Genomic DNA, 11,474 nt, shown 5'->3' on the forward strand with positions numbered 1-11,474 from the left:
CAAGCTGGGACACAGATAAATATGTTATAATGTGAAGGGAGGAGTGAGGGATACAGAAAGCGGGAAGGAGGCGAGGAGGGAAGGAATCCACAAGGGGGGGATGGTATTGAACACTGATAGTTACGATGGACATATTGTTATGTAAGTAATTTGGTTACTTGTGTGTAATACAGTTGGCAATATAACATGCACGAGTATTGTGTTTATAATGTCATTACAATTAAGACTCAAAGTCCTGTAAATGGTAATAACTGTATTCAAATTATGAAGAACCGATCTAGTTAGGGAGGTAAACAGAAGCAGAGTCAGTTAAATGAAATCGTTGGGAAGGGTTGGGGGTGTTGAGGGAGAGAAACAAGGGGTACTGGTAGAGGGGGGGAAGGGAGGGGGGAGACGTGATGGAGACAGTGGAAGGGGGAGGGGAGGAGTCGGCGAGGGGGTGGAGAGGGAGTGTATTTGGAGCACTGTATTAACGATGGTTATATAAATGTTATATAATGTGAAGAGTAATGTCTCCTAACCACCACAGTGACGATTTATTCATGTTACTAACATTTATATTCAAGTCATGGATAACATTTCAAGCGATGGAGGAGGAAATGAAGCTCATTTGACACTTTTATATTGTTTCCCACAGTTTATCTACAGACATACGGTATTCAGCATTAACGATAAAACGTGGATGATGGCAGAGCATGACTAGGAAGAGAAGAGACGGGTGGGGAGAGAGGTCGGAAAAGGAAGTGATTTAACTTGTAAAACTAAACCGCATACTGGCGAAACACGAACTGTCAGTTTCTGTGTTTGTTTAGTGTGTAACTGACATCGTAATTAGTGTTTTCTTGCAACCTCACCTTTAGGACTGCAATCGTTCTATAATATTTCATATAATACTTGCTGGCAACATCAGTCCAGTCCAAATAATCCTATGCGTCTGTGTTCTTAACGAAGAATCTTCATACACCAGTGTCAAACATTTCACAATAACTTTATCCCACCTGCTACAAATTAATATTATCATTAGGGAATGTGTTCTTATCTCCAAACACATTTCTTTAATATTAGCCATTTAAAGCGTACCTGTCAACTCTATCTCATACAGTGTTACCAGATCAACAGGCTCGTATCACGCACGCTAAGAGGGACGAACTTCTGCTGTCGGCTGTACAAATTGGCTACAATTACTTTACCTTCAGATGTGTTGATCTCTACTGCAATCAGTTCTACTTGTGATGGTATATCTAGGTTTATTTCCATGACTTTTAGATTTTTCTTAGTTAATATTATAATTCCTTCTCCTTTTTTTAAATTTCTGTCTCTTCTCCATATATTGTATTCCTCTAAGTTTAGTATGTCATTGGATATCCTTGGTGTTAATTTTGTTTCAGTTAGGCATATTATTTGTGGTTCATTTTCTCTGACATAATCATTCATTCATTCATTGCCAGACGCCATGTATCCCAGACGGGGTGGCCAAGGGCTTAGAGTTAATTGTTTTACAGGGAGGGGCACTAATCCTCCACCAACCCCACTTGACGTAGGGATGCCAACAGCATCTGGTGTTCCAAGGCGGTCACCCATCCAAGTACTAACCAGACCCAACGTTGCTTAACTTCGCTGATCGAACGGAGAAGCGGTGTACTCAACGTGGTATGGCCGTTGGCATAATTTATCTCTAGTAATTTTGATACCATTCCATCCACATTTGAGTACATCAACTTTATCATTTTGTTTATATACTTGTCATGACATGGTTCTACTACCTTCCTCCTTTTTCTTCCATCCTGTTTGTGTACCACTTTCGTACCTGCAATCCTATTACTTTGTAAAAAAAAATTCTTCTCCTCTTCTGATCTTCCCTCATTTTTTATTTTTGCTTCCTCCCTTTTCTCTTTCAGTAATTCCAGTTCCTCTTGTGTTAGGCATCTTTTTATCCATACATTTTTGAACTCCTCTTTTTCCATAAGATTCTTTGCATTTTTTAGTATCTCTTCCACAGTGTTTACACTCTGGAAAGTCACCTTTAGAGGTCTTGTCTTGCTTTTCTCGTATTTCCCTAACCTTCTGTGTTCCTCTATGTATTTACTACAGATTTCCTCTGATACTTCTTTCAGTAAGCTCATTACATTTGCCATCTCCTTTTTGTCTCTTGTGATCTTGTTTTTTACTTCTTCCTCTTCTATACCAGTGATTACTATTGATTTGTTTATCTCTACTGAATCTCTGACTAACTTTGGATTGTTTTGGATTATTCTTTTCACTTCCTTTTTAATGCTTTTTTCCTCCACCCTTGTTTCTAAGTCTTTTTTTACTTTCACCATTTCAGCATACGTGGTTTCTACATCATTTTTGTGGCTTTGCACAGCTTCATTCACCTGTGTTATCTTCTCCTCAATATCACTGCTCTGGTCCATAAGACTACTTGCTTGCCTAATTGTCTCTGTGTCATTTTTGAACTCTTCCATAACACTCTCGTGATTGACTACTGTACTTGACATTTCACTCACTTTCTTCCTAAGCGTACTCAATTCCACTGTTAGTTCACTGATGGTTGTGTCTTACTTATTGGCCTCCCTTCCTAGTTTTTCTATCTCTTCCTTTTGCAAGTGCATTTGCTTCTTTATTTCATCAATTTCATTTTTGAAAGCCATATCTAGTTTGTGTACACGTTCAACCAGTCTATTGTGAGTCTCCACTTCAACCAGTTCTTGGTAGAAATCGTCATTTTGCTTTTTACTTTTATCCCTTTTCTTTTCCAAATTTGTTTTACTAAAGTATGTATCCATTTTGCAATACTAAAAGAACAGAGTATGTACTTACAGAGCATGTACACTTTCCCCGCGTTGCTGTAGTCTAAACAAACCCAGCTGACTCAGCGCATTTTTTTTTCCCTTGTGGTTCTCTTTTCTGTTTGAACAAGTCTTGTTTAAACTTATTATTTTTTTCCTTTTAATAATGAAAAATCATTTAGTCTAACCTGGTACAGAGCTTGACTCATACAAAGATACTAATTTAGGTAATGCCACTGGCCGTGTCGCTTTGGTACGGAGCACCGATGTCGGACGTCTGCATCTGATGATTCCCTGTGTGTGTGTGTGTGTGTATTTCAGGGATCTTAAGTTGTTACGGAGATCTCACGCGTGTCCCATGCCTGGTATGGATCGCTGTCTGATGAGAGGGAGTGAACCGTTTTATAATTCTTTTTCCATGGTAGTCGTCAACCACTTTGTTTTTCTTTTATTTGTTGCTGGGTGGGAAGAACCCATTTTTCCCCTGCATCTAGCATAACCCCACTACATCACGAGAGATCTGTATGAAAAAGTTAGATGTGGTGTTGAGGTATTGTAATGAAGAGAAAGCGATTTTTTTTTTTTTTAATCAATAAATCACAACGAAAAAGGTAAAGCTAAGTTGACGATTCAAAGTCATGTAATTTGTTACTGTAATTTTGCACTTGCGTGTTTGGTTTACCGATACAAGGAAATGGCTCGTGTGATGAGCACTGAGCTCTATAATATGGAGTGGCTATCTCATGGCTAACACAGCGTAACTGATGGAGCCGTCGCCAGGGCGGCGCTGGTGTAGCGGCAGTCATCATGTTCCACCTCGCCTGATGCCTACGGTTTTTGAACTGAGGTGTTCGTTGGGTTTTTGAAAGCAGCCAATGATTCCGTAATATATAGTGCCATGGTCAGCTGTGCAGCTTCCGGATGCAAAAATGGATACAGGAATTCATCAGAGAGAGTTGACATTATACATCTCATATAAAAAATATATCTTGTTGCTAATTCTATAAGATCATTGCTCCCTGGGGTGGGGCGGGAAGATTCTTCCCCGGTACCCCTGCATGAATGAGGCCACTTAATCGGGCCCATTTATCTCCAGTCTTTCTCTCCATGTCCTCTTCTTTGCTGTTCATACTCTCTTGTAGATATTTCCATATTTCTTCCGGCCTTTATCAATCTGGACATTGGGTTTCATGACATGGATAGTGCCATAAAGGGTAAGTTCTGCACTGCAGCAACTGATGTCGTTGTTTTATACGCATTGGCTAAATGTACCCTAAAATGCCCGCCGCCGGACCTCCCACCTCACCATCCCCACCCCACCTCCAGGCCGCCACCGCACCACCACCCCAGGAGGATACAACGGTGGAGTTAGTGACCCCGATCAAGAGGGTCACCAGGACACTAAGGTCCTGAGCCCCTGTTCCCCGCAACTGCCCCAACACCAGGTGACCGGGGAAAGGCAACTACCTTGCGGGCGGGACAACCATCGTCAGAAAAGGGGTGGGACTGAACTAGATTCAGTCCCAAGTAACACCATATTGACGGTCATTGTTACACCCTCTAGGGCAGGAGGCCCAAGGCTACGGCCTAATAAAGTGTACCAGGGTAAGGCGACCCAAGGCTCTGGCCTTAGTACACCCCGAAGAGAGAGTTGCCCCAGTGCATCCCTCTCCTGCTGTTCTCTTCTACAGGAGCAACACCGCGCCGACGGTCCCTATATGTGGCGGGGAAGGAGCGGCCCCGTACGCCCTTCAGTTGCTTCTGGTCGGAAAGATCAGCTCCCGGCTATGGCCAGAGTACATACCAGGGTAATGAGCCCCTGCTATCGTACGTGTAGCTTTTCCCTACTACGGGAGCCACACCGCGCCGATGGTCCCTATACGTGGCAGGGAAGGAGCGGCCCTGTACGCCCTTCAGTTGCTCCTTGTAAGACGGGTAGGCATCTGGCTCCGGCCGTGGCACGTACCAGGGTAGAGAAGCCCCTGAAGATAGCCTCAGTACGTACTGGAGAGAGTGTGGCCTCTGTGCCCCTTACTCCGGCTTTTCCCCTAATACGGGAGCAACACCGCGCCGATGGTCCCTATACATGGCAGGGAAGGAGCGGCCCTGTACACCCTTCAGTTGCTCCTTGTACGACGGGTGAGCTCACGGCCACAGCCAACGTACGTACCAGGGTAAGGCGACCCAAGGCTCCGGCCTCAGGACGTACCGGAGAGGACCCGGGCTACGTGAGTCCTTCTCCAGCCTCTTCCCCCTGTGGGAGCCCTTCATCACCACCCGGGAATATAGCCCCGGAGGTGTCGCTAGAGTGGTGGCAAGGCCCGATATCGGACCTACCTCCCACACCTGGGAGATCCTTGTTCCTGCCTGAGTCCCGACGGAAACGCTGCCGCAGCCCAGCCCTGTCGGCGCCTCTACCCCTAGGCGCCCGCAGTCCCAGGACCCCCAGGCCAGACCCACTGGCTCCCGACGAAGGCGATCCAGGCTCCCTCACTCCCCGGAGCCAGAAACGACAGGCCCGACTGCTCCAGCTGTTCGGCACCAGTCCCGAGGGCCACCTCTCAGGTCGAGGCCCCCAGACAGGAGGGCCTCCCTGCACCCCACTGACGAGGCCCCAACTCGAGGGCCACCTCTCAGGTTGAGGACCCCAGACGGAAGGGCCTCCCTGCACCCCACCGACGAGTGTGACCCGAGCAGTGACTCCCCTGCGGGTAATCCCTTGCCCTCTGCAGGCCGGGTCCCCCTAGGGTTCTACCCTCACGCCCTTGTCACGGAGTGAACATTACCCAGGAGATACAGGTAAATAGTGACGCCCCTTGTGCCGAGAACAAATCAGGGGAAATAACAGTGAACAGTGACTAAGTGAAGACCAGTGCGAAACCAGCAACAGTTACCATTAGTCCAAAAGAACTCAGGGCCCGGCAGGACAGAGAATGAACCTTAGAGTAAATATACGTGTCCCCCCAATAAAAGAACTTTCTGTGAACGAATAGGACTAGGGTGCGCGGGCAGATTAACCCATCATGTCCCGAGGTTTTCCGCACCTATGACATCCCCCAGTCCAGAGCCTTTTTGGAATTTTTTTTTTTTGGCTAAAAAAAATCACAAAGAAAGTGGTTCCTGCGGTCTAGAAGTGGTCCGTACAGGTGCGGTCCCCCCAGGCAGGTGTGGTGTTCTGTAATGGACAGGATATGCGCTTACGTTTTCTATGGTAAGGAATAATGGGAGAAACAACACACAACACCTCTATATTTATTGAATTTGAGCTAATAAACAATAACAGTAACAATATAATGGATTTCAGACACATATATATGAAAAATAAGCATTGTACCATTGCGCGAGTATAGCGAGTTTGGTCCGAGTCGTAACATGCTATATGCTAAGTGTCTGGTATGAGTCAACCTATCATTTTTTCTACTTGTATACTTCTGTTTCAATGACATTTTACCAATTACAACTGTTTGTAAGTGTTTTCAGATGTTTTCATTCATTATGATGACATGCAGCATAAGTATAGCGCACATCAGCTTAGTAGGCGCACTCGCTATGACTCGTATTTCAACATACCAAATTGTTTTATCACTTTCCAATTATTTCCCCCTTTACGTAGAACCTTTCCTCCACCACTGTAAAGGTTTTCAATTATTTTCATTCATTACGAGGGCATTTAGCGATATGCTAGCGCATATTCACGTAGCAACCACGATCTCAAACACTCGTGTTTCATCATCTACTTTATTTATTCACTCCAATTATAATTTCCCACTTACATTACACACGTTTACACCCCTATAATGCACTGTACATACTTACTGGCATTATTTATTCAAGTGAGCGTGAGAATATCGCATGAAAATACCCTCGCAAGGAATGTTTCGACCAACATAATACTCACACACATATACTAATTCTTCACATATATTACACACTTTACCACTTGCTGACTTTTATTTTCACTAATACGTGCCTTATTCATTCAACTGAGCGTCAGGAAATCGCATCTCTATACACACGCTATGAATATTTGACTTAGAATATATTTCAGCACTTACAATAATTTGAACTTATACCCGTAAGAATTTCCAATAATAATAATTATATAATTACGGGCCGTATTTATTGCACTGAGCGACAGAATATTGCATCATAAAACCCTCGCTATGTAAGTTTCCACTTAGGGCATATTTATATACTTACATACAATGTTTGCACTTATGTTCTACCCGTATGCACTTTATACTAATATTTGGAGATCAACATGACTGATAATTTCACTGAGCGTCTGTCTGTCGCATTTACCTCATAATTTCTGCGTCCTTTCGCATTCACACCATATTAGAATTGCATCAACGAGTGATATTCACTGAAACATGGGTGAATACAGAGACCCACGTCACACTGCACGCACTCATAGCGGGTGTCCTTCCTCTGTGTCGTGAGTCTCACTTGGGAATTACTGCACACGTGACACCTGCGTTGGGGCCTAGGTCTGTTTGGCTGGGGAGGGATAGGAGTGGGGAAATGGCGGCCGGATATTCTCAGGGGAGTTTGTGCAATAGGGGCAGTGCGGGTGCGATGTTGGGGCCTTTCAACAGCATACCTTGCAAAGATTTCTCTTGTGAGCTCCCTCACAAACCCTTCAAATGTTTCCTGAACTCCTGTTGTCATGGCGTGAAGGTGGTGGCAACTCAAAGCAGTGATATCTAGCAAGTGAAAGAACAGTTTCTTATACCACTTCATCGTGGTCCTGGCACACTCTACCGTCGATATCATGGAGTCTGACTGGTCCACGAGGCGCATGTTTATATTGTAATCCATGACACACTCAGGTTTCCAAACACGACGCCTGTTCTCGCTACGGTAATCTACGGAATCAGTACGGTGCATCAAGGGACGGTGAACCGTGGACAAGAGGCTTACTTCTCTGTTGTGGTTCCACATAGTTGCAAGGATGTTGTTGGCTTTGAAGAAGACAACCTCATTCCTTGCAAGTTTCCGCCCTACCTTGGCCATGTGACGCCGGTTCACCTTTACGGTTCCACAGACTCCCGTTTCATGCGTGTGAAGCTAACGAGCGAGAAGAGGGCTAGTGTACCAATTGTCCAGGTAGAGAACGTGACCACGATGAAGGTAGTCTTCTATCATCGTCTTTACCACTGCTCCCGACAGTCCAGTACTTCGATCTTCTATTGTCTGTCTGTGCACCGGTGTACAAGACTATGTCTTGCACGTATCCAGTCCTACAGTCGCACATAACAAAGATCTTGAACCCAAAACGGTGCCTTTTGCTGGGTATATACTGTCTGAATGAAATATTGCCCCTCCACAACACAAGACTCTCGTCTATGACGAGGTCCCTATAGGGATAGAATGAGGAACGAAAGGTTTGCCTGAGGTGATCAAAGACCAACCTAATTCGCCTCATTTTATCAGTGTTGTTTGCATTTGCAGGGTCATGAGCATCATAGAAATGGGGGCGACTTAGAATTTGTTGAAACCGATTACGGCTCATCACTTGACCAAATATTGGGGTAAACATAACAGGGTCCCTACTCCAGTAAGCAGGAATTCTATTCTTTCGTATAAAACCCATCAAAAGGACCAGGGCAAAAAATAAGAACATTTCTGGAAGGGAGACAGGGTAATCATAGATGATAGAATGCCTACTCCTTGTTCCCAATCTTTCACTCTCTAGGCACTGGGCGCTTGCAAACAGGTTGGTTTGGTATACAATCTGATCAACAAATGCCTCGCTGAAAAACAGGTGGAAAAAATCCAACCTGGTGGAATTACGGTGAATTCCTGGAGCAATGCAGCCAGATCGCCCCTGCTCAGTGAAGGGGTGAATGAGGGGAGAAAAATCACTCCCATCCTCCCAATTCCACGACACAAATCCCTCGTCCCCATCATCCCCATCACCGCCTTCGTCTGGGTGGGGAGGAGATCCTGGTTGGGGAGGTGGGGGAGAAGGAGTGCGGAGGGCTTCCCCACTGTCACTCCTCTTCCCTCTGCCTTTACCCTTTCCCTTTCCCTTACCCTTACGGCCTTGAGGAACATTAGGGGGCTGTAGGGATGAAATAGGGGAATATTGGGGAGCAGAAGACCTACTGGGGAGTGGTTCCTCCCCACCTTCCCCCTCCATGACAACACCACGTGCTTTCTCACGCACCCTAGCTCGACCACGTGTTAGGGGATATTGGGGAGCATAAGACGTGCTGGGGAGTGGTTCCTCCCCACCTTCCCCCTCCATGACAACACCACGTGCTCTCTCAGGCACCCTAGCTCGACCACGTGTTAGGGGATATTGGGGAGCATAAGACGTGCTTTGGAGTGGTTCCTCCCCACCTTCCCCCTCCCTCACAACCCCACGTGATAAGGAACGCACCCGCACTGGCCCACGTGATCCACCACGCCGCCTCACACTACGTAGGGAGAGCAATGACTCACTCACGTCACTCTCACTTTCCCTAATCCTCCCTGGACTTTCCCTTTCACTCCCCACTCCCTCCACTTGACTTCCTAACTCCCCAAACAAAATGCTAGGCCCATACCTGCTCATACGACGTGGTGTGCGCTCTGGGCCATGTTGTGTTATCACCTCACGTCCATACCACGTGGCAGCACGTCCCACGGCTCTGTCATCGTCCTCGTCCTCGAATTCTGGTTCCAAATCACGTTGGGGATAGGGATAGGATATTGCACATGCCTTCTTTGCCTGCTGCCCCTCTCTAGCAGCACGGTAAGTCATGTACTGCTGCTTCCTGGGAGACGGAACTTCCTCGTCACTGATGGTGGTTTCTTCCTCCTCTGGCTGCACATAATCCTTGTCCATATCCTCGTCGTCCAGTGGGGAATCACTGTCGCCGGTAAAGGTGTCCAGGGCGACTTGAATTTCGCTGTCTGAGAGACCTCTCTTAGCCATGTCTGAGCAGGACCGTTGCTACCAGGTGAGTGGACGAGTGGTGGGCTAGCGTGGGTCGCGCGGGGTCACCGAGTGTCCCCGCCTGGTGGCAGGTAGGGGAAGGTCATGCGAGGGTACGTACCGCAAATCAAGCGTGAATTTTGAAAATTGTCGAAATTATGCACATTGCAATTGCACGACGTACCGGTACATCGCCGGGACTGGCAAATGCAAATCGTTGCAACGTAACCATACGTCGACGGGACGGGGCGGGTTAAAAGCCTGTGTGTAAGTGTCTCCGCGACTAGGTGACTGTGTCAAGTGTCGCGATCCACACCCTGTCTTATTTATAGTAGTATTTCCCCTACAGACTTCCAATCTTGTTTATCCCCTTTGTGATCAGTTCAGTGTATATCCTGCCTAAAAGTGGCGTATGGACAATAACATATATAATTCAAGACATCCCTGTATGAGCCTTGTATTGTGTACTAAGTGTGACTGTATCTTGTGGTGCTGAAGGTAAACTCTGCGTCCCTGTCCCCCTGTATCTCAAATATCACTCTGTGTGGTATTGTAACGGTTAGAATTAAGGCAACAGATGTGTTAAGGTGTACTGCCTGTTTTTTATGTCCTGTTCCTTTGTGGGTGCTTTACTTCCGGTCCGGAAAGAGGACCCCGCTTCAGTCGCTAGTGTTTTTAGGATGAGAAGTCGACTTAAAAACACCAGCATGACATACCCAATATAATTCATTGAACTAGGCAGAAAAAAAAAAAAAAATCAATCCATATATGTTATTGTATTATAAGCAAAAAGTGTCTCTTTATTAATAATCACTGCTTAGTGGAAATAAAGTATTTGAATTTGAGTGTCGGTGTTTCAATATGACCGCCAAAATCATTCGCCCTCTGCGGAGATAGCACTGAGCTCTATAACATGGAGAGGCTTTTTCATGGCTAACACAGCGTAACTGATGTAGCCGCCGCCAGGGCGGCGCTGGTGTTGTGGCAGCCATGTTACACCTCGCCTGATGCCCACGGTTTTTGAACTGAGGCGTACGTTGGTTTTTGAAAGCAGCCGATGATTCCGTAATATATAGTGCCATGGTCAGCTGTGCAGCTTCTGGATGGAAAAATGGATACAGGAATTCATCAGAGAGAGATGGCATTACATTTCACAAGTAAGAAATATATCTTGTTGCTAATTCTATAAGATTAATACCTCCTGGGGTGCGGCGGGAAGATTCTTCCCCAGTATCCCTGCATGAATGAGGCCACTAAAACGGGCCCATTTATCTCCAGTATTTCTCTCCATGTCCTCATCTCTTCTGTTCACACTCTCTTGTAGATATGTCCATATTTCTTCCGGCCTTTATCAATCTAGACATTCGGTTTCATGACATGGATAGTGCCATAAAGGGTAAGTTCTGCACTGCAGCAACCTATGTCGTTGTTTTATACTTACTGGCTAAATGTACCCAATATAATTCTTTGAACTAGGCAGTAAAAAAAAAAAAAAAATCATAATCCATATATGTTTTGTATTATAAGCAAAAAGTGTCTCTTTATTAATAATCACTGCTTAGTGGAAATGAAGTATTTGAATTTAAGTATCGGTGTTTCAATATGGGCGCCAAAATCACAGGCCCGCGGCGGAGATCATAGCCTCTTCAAATTATAGAGCTCAGTGGTGATGAGGCTGCATGAAGCACTGGGGGAGACTGTAGCGAATAAATTTGCCGTGTTTTGCTCTGCTAATACAAATATACCATACTGTTATATGC

The 11,474-nt window shown here is 45.6% G+C and overlaps 1 non-coding gene across 1 annotated transcript; it reads right to left on the reverse strand.

Moving 5' to 3' along the window:
- Positions 1-1,544: 1,544 nt before the first annotated feature.
- LOC145396116 (5S ribosomal RNA) lies at positions 1,545-1,664 on the reverse strand. The gene has a single exon (XR_013896726.1). It is a non-coding gene; the product is annotated as a 5S ribosomal RNA (ribosomal RNA).
- Positions 1,665-11,474: the final 9,810 nt, after the last annotated feature.

The sequence above is a fragment of the Coenobita brevimanus genome, chromosome 34 (genome assembly GCF_032717465.1).
Source record: "Coenobita brevimanus isolate Jiangsu-jjx chromosome 34, ASM3271746v2, whole genome shotgun sequence".
Taxonomy (NCBI): Eukaryota; Metazoa; Arthropoda; class Malacostraca; order Decapoda; family Coenobitidae; genus Coenobita; species Coenobita brevimanus.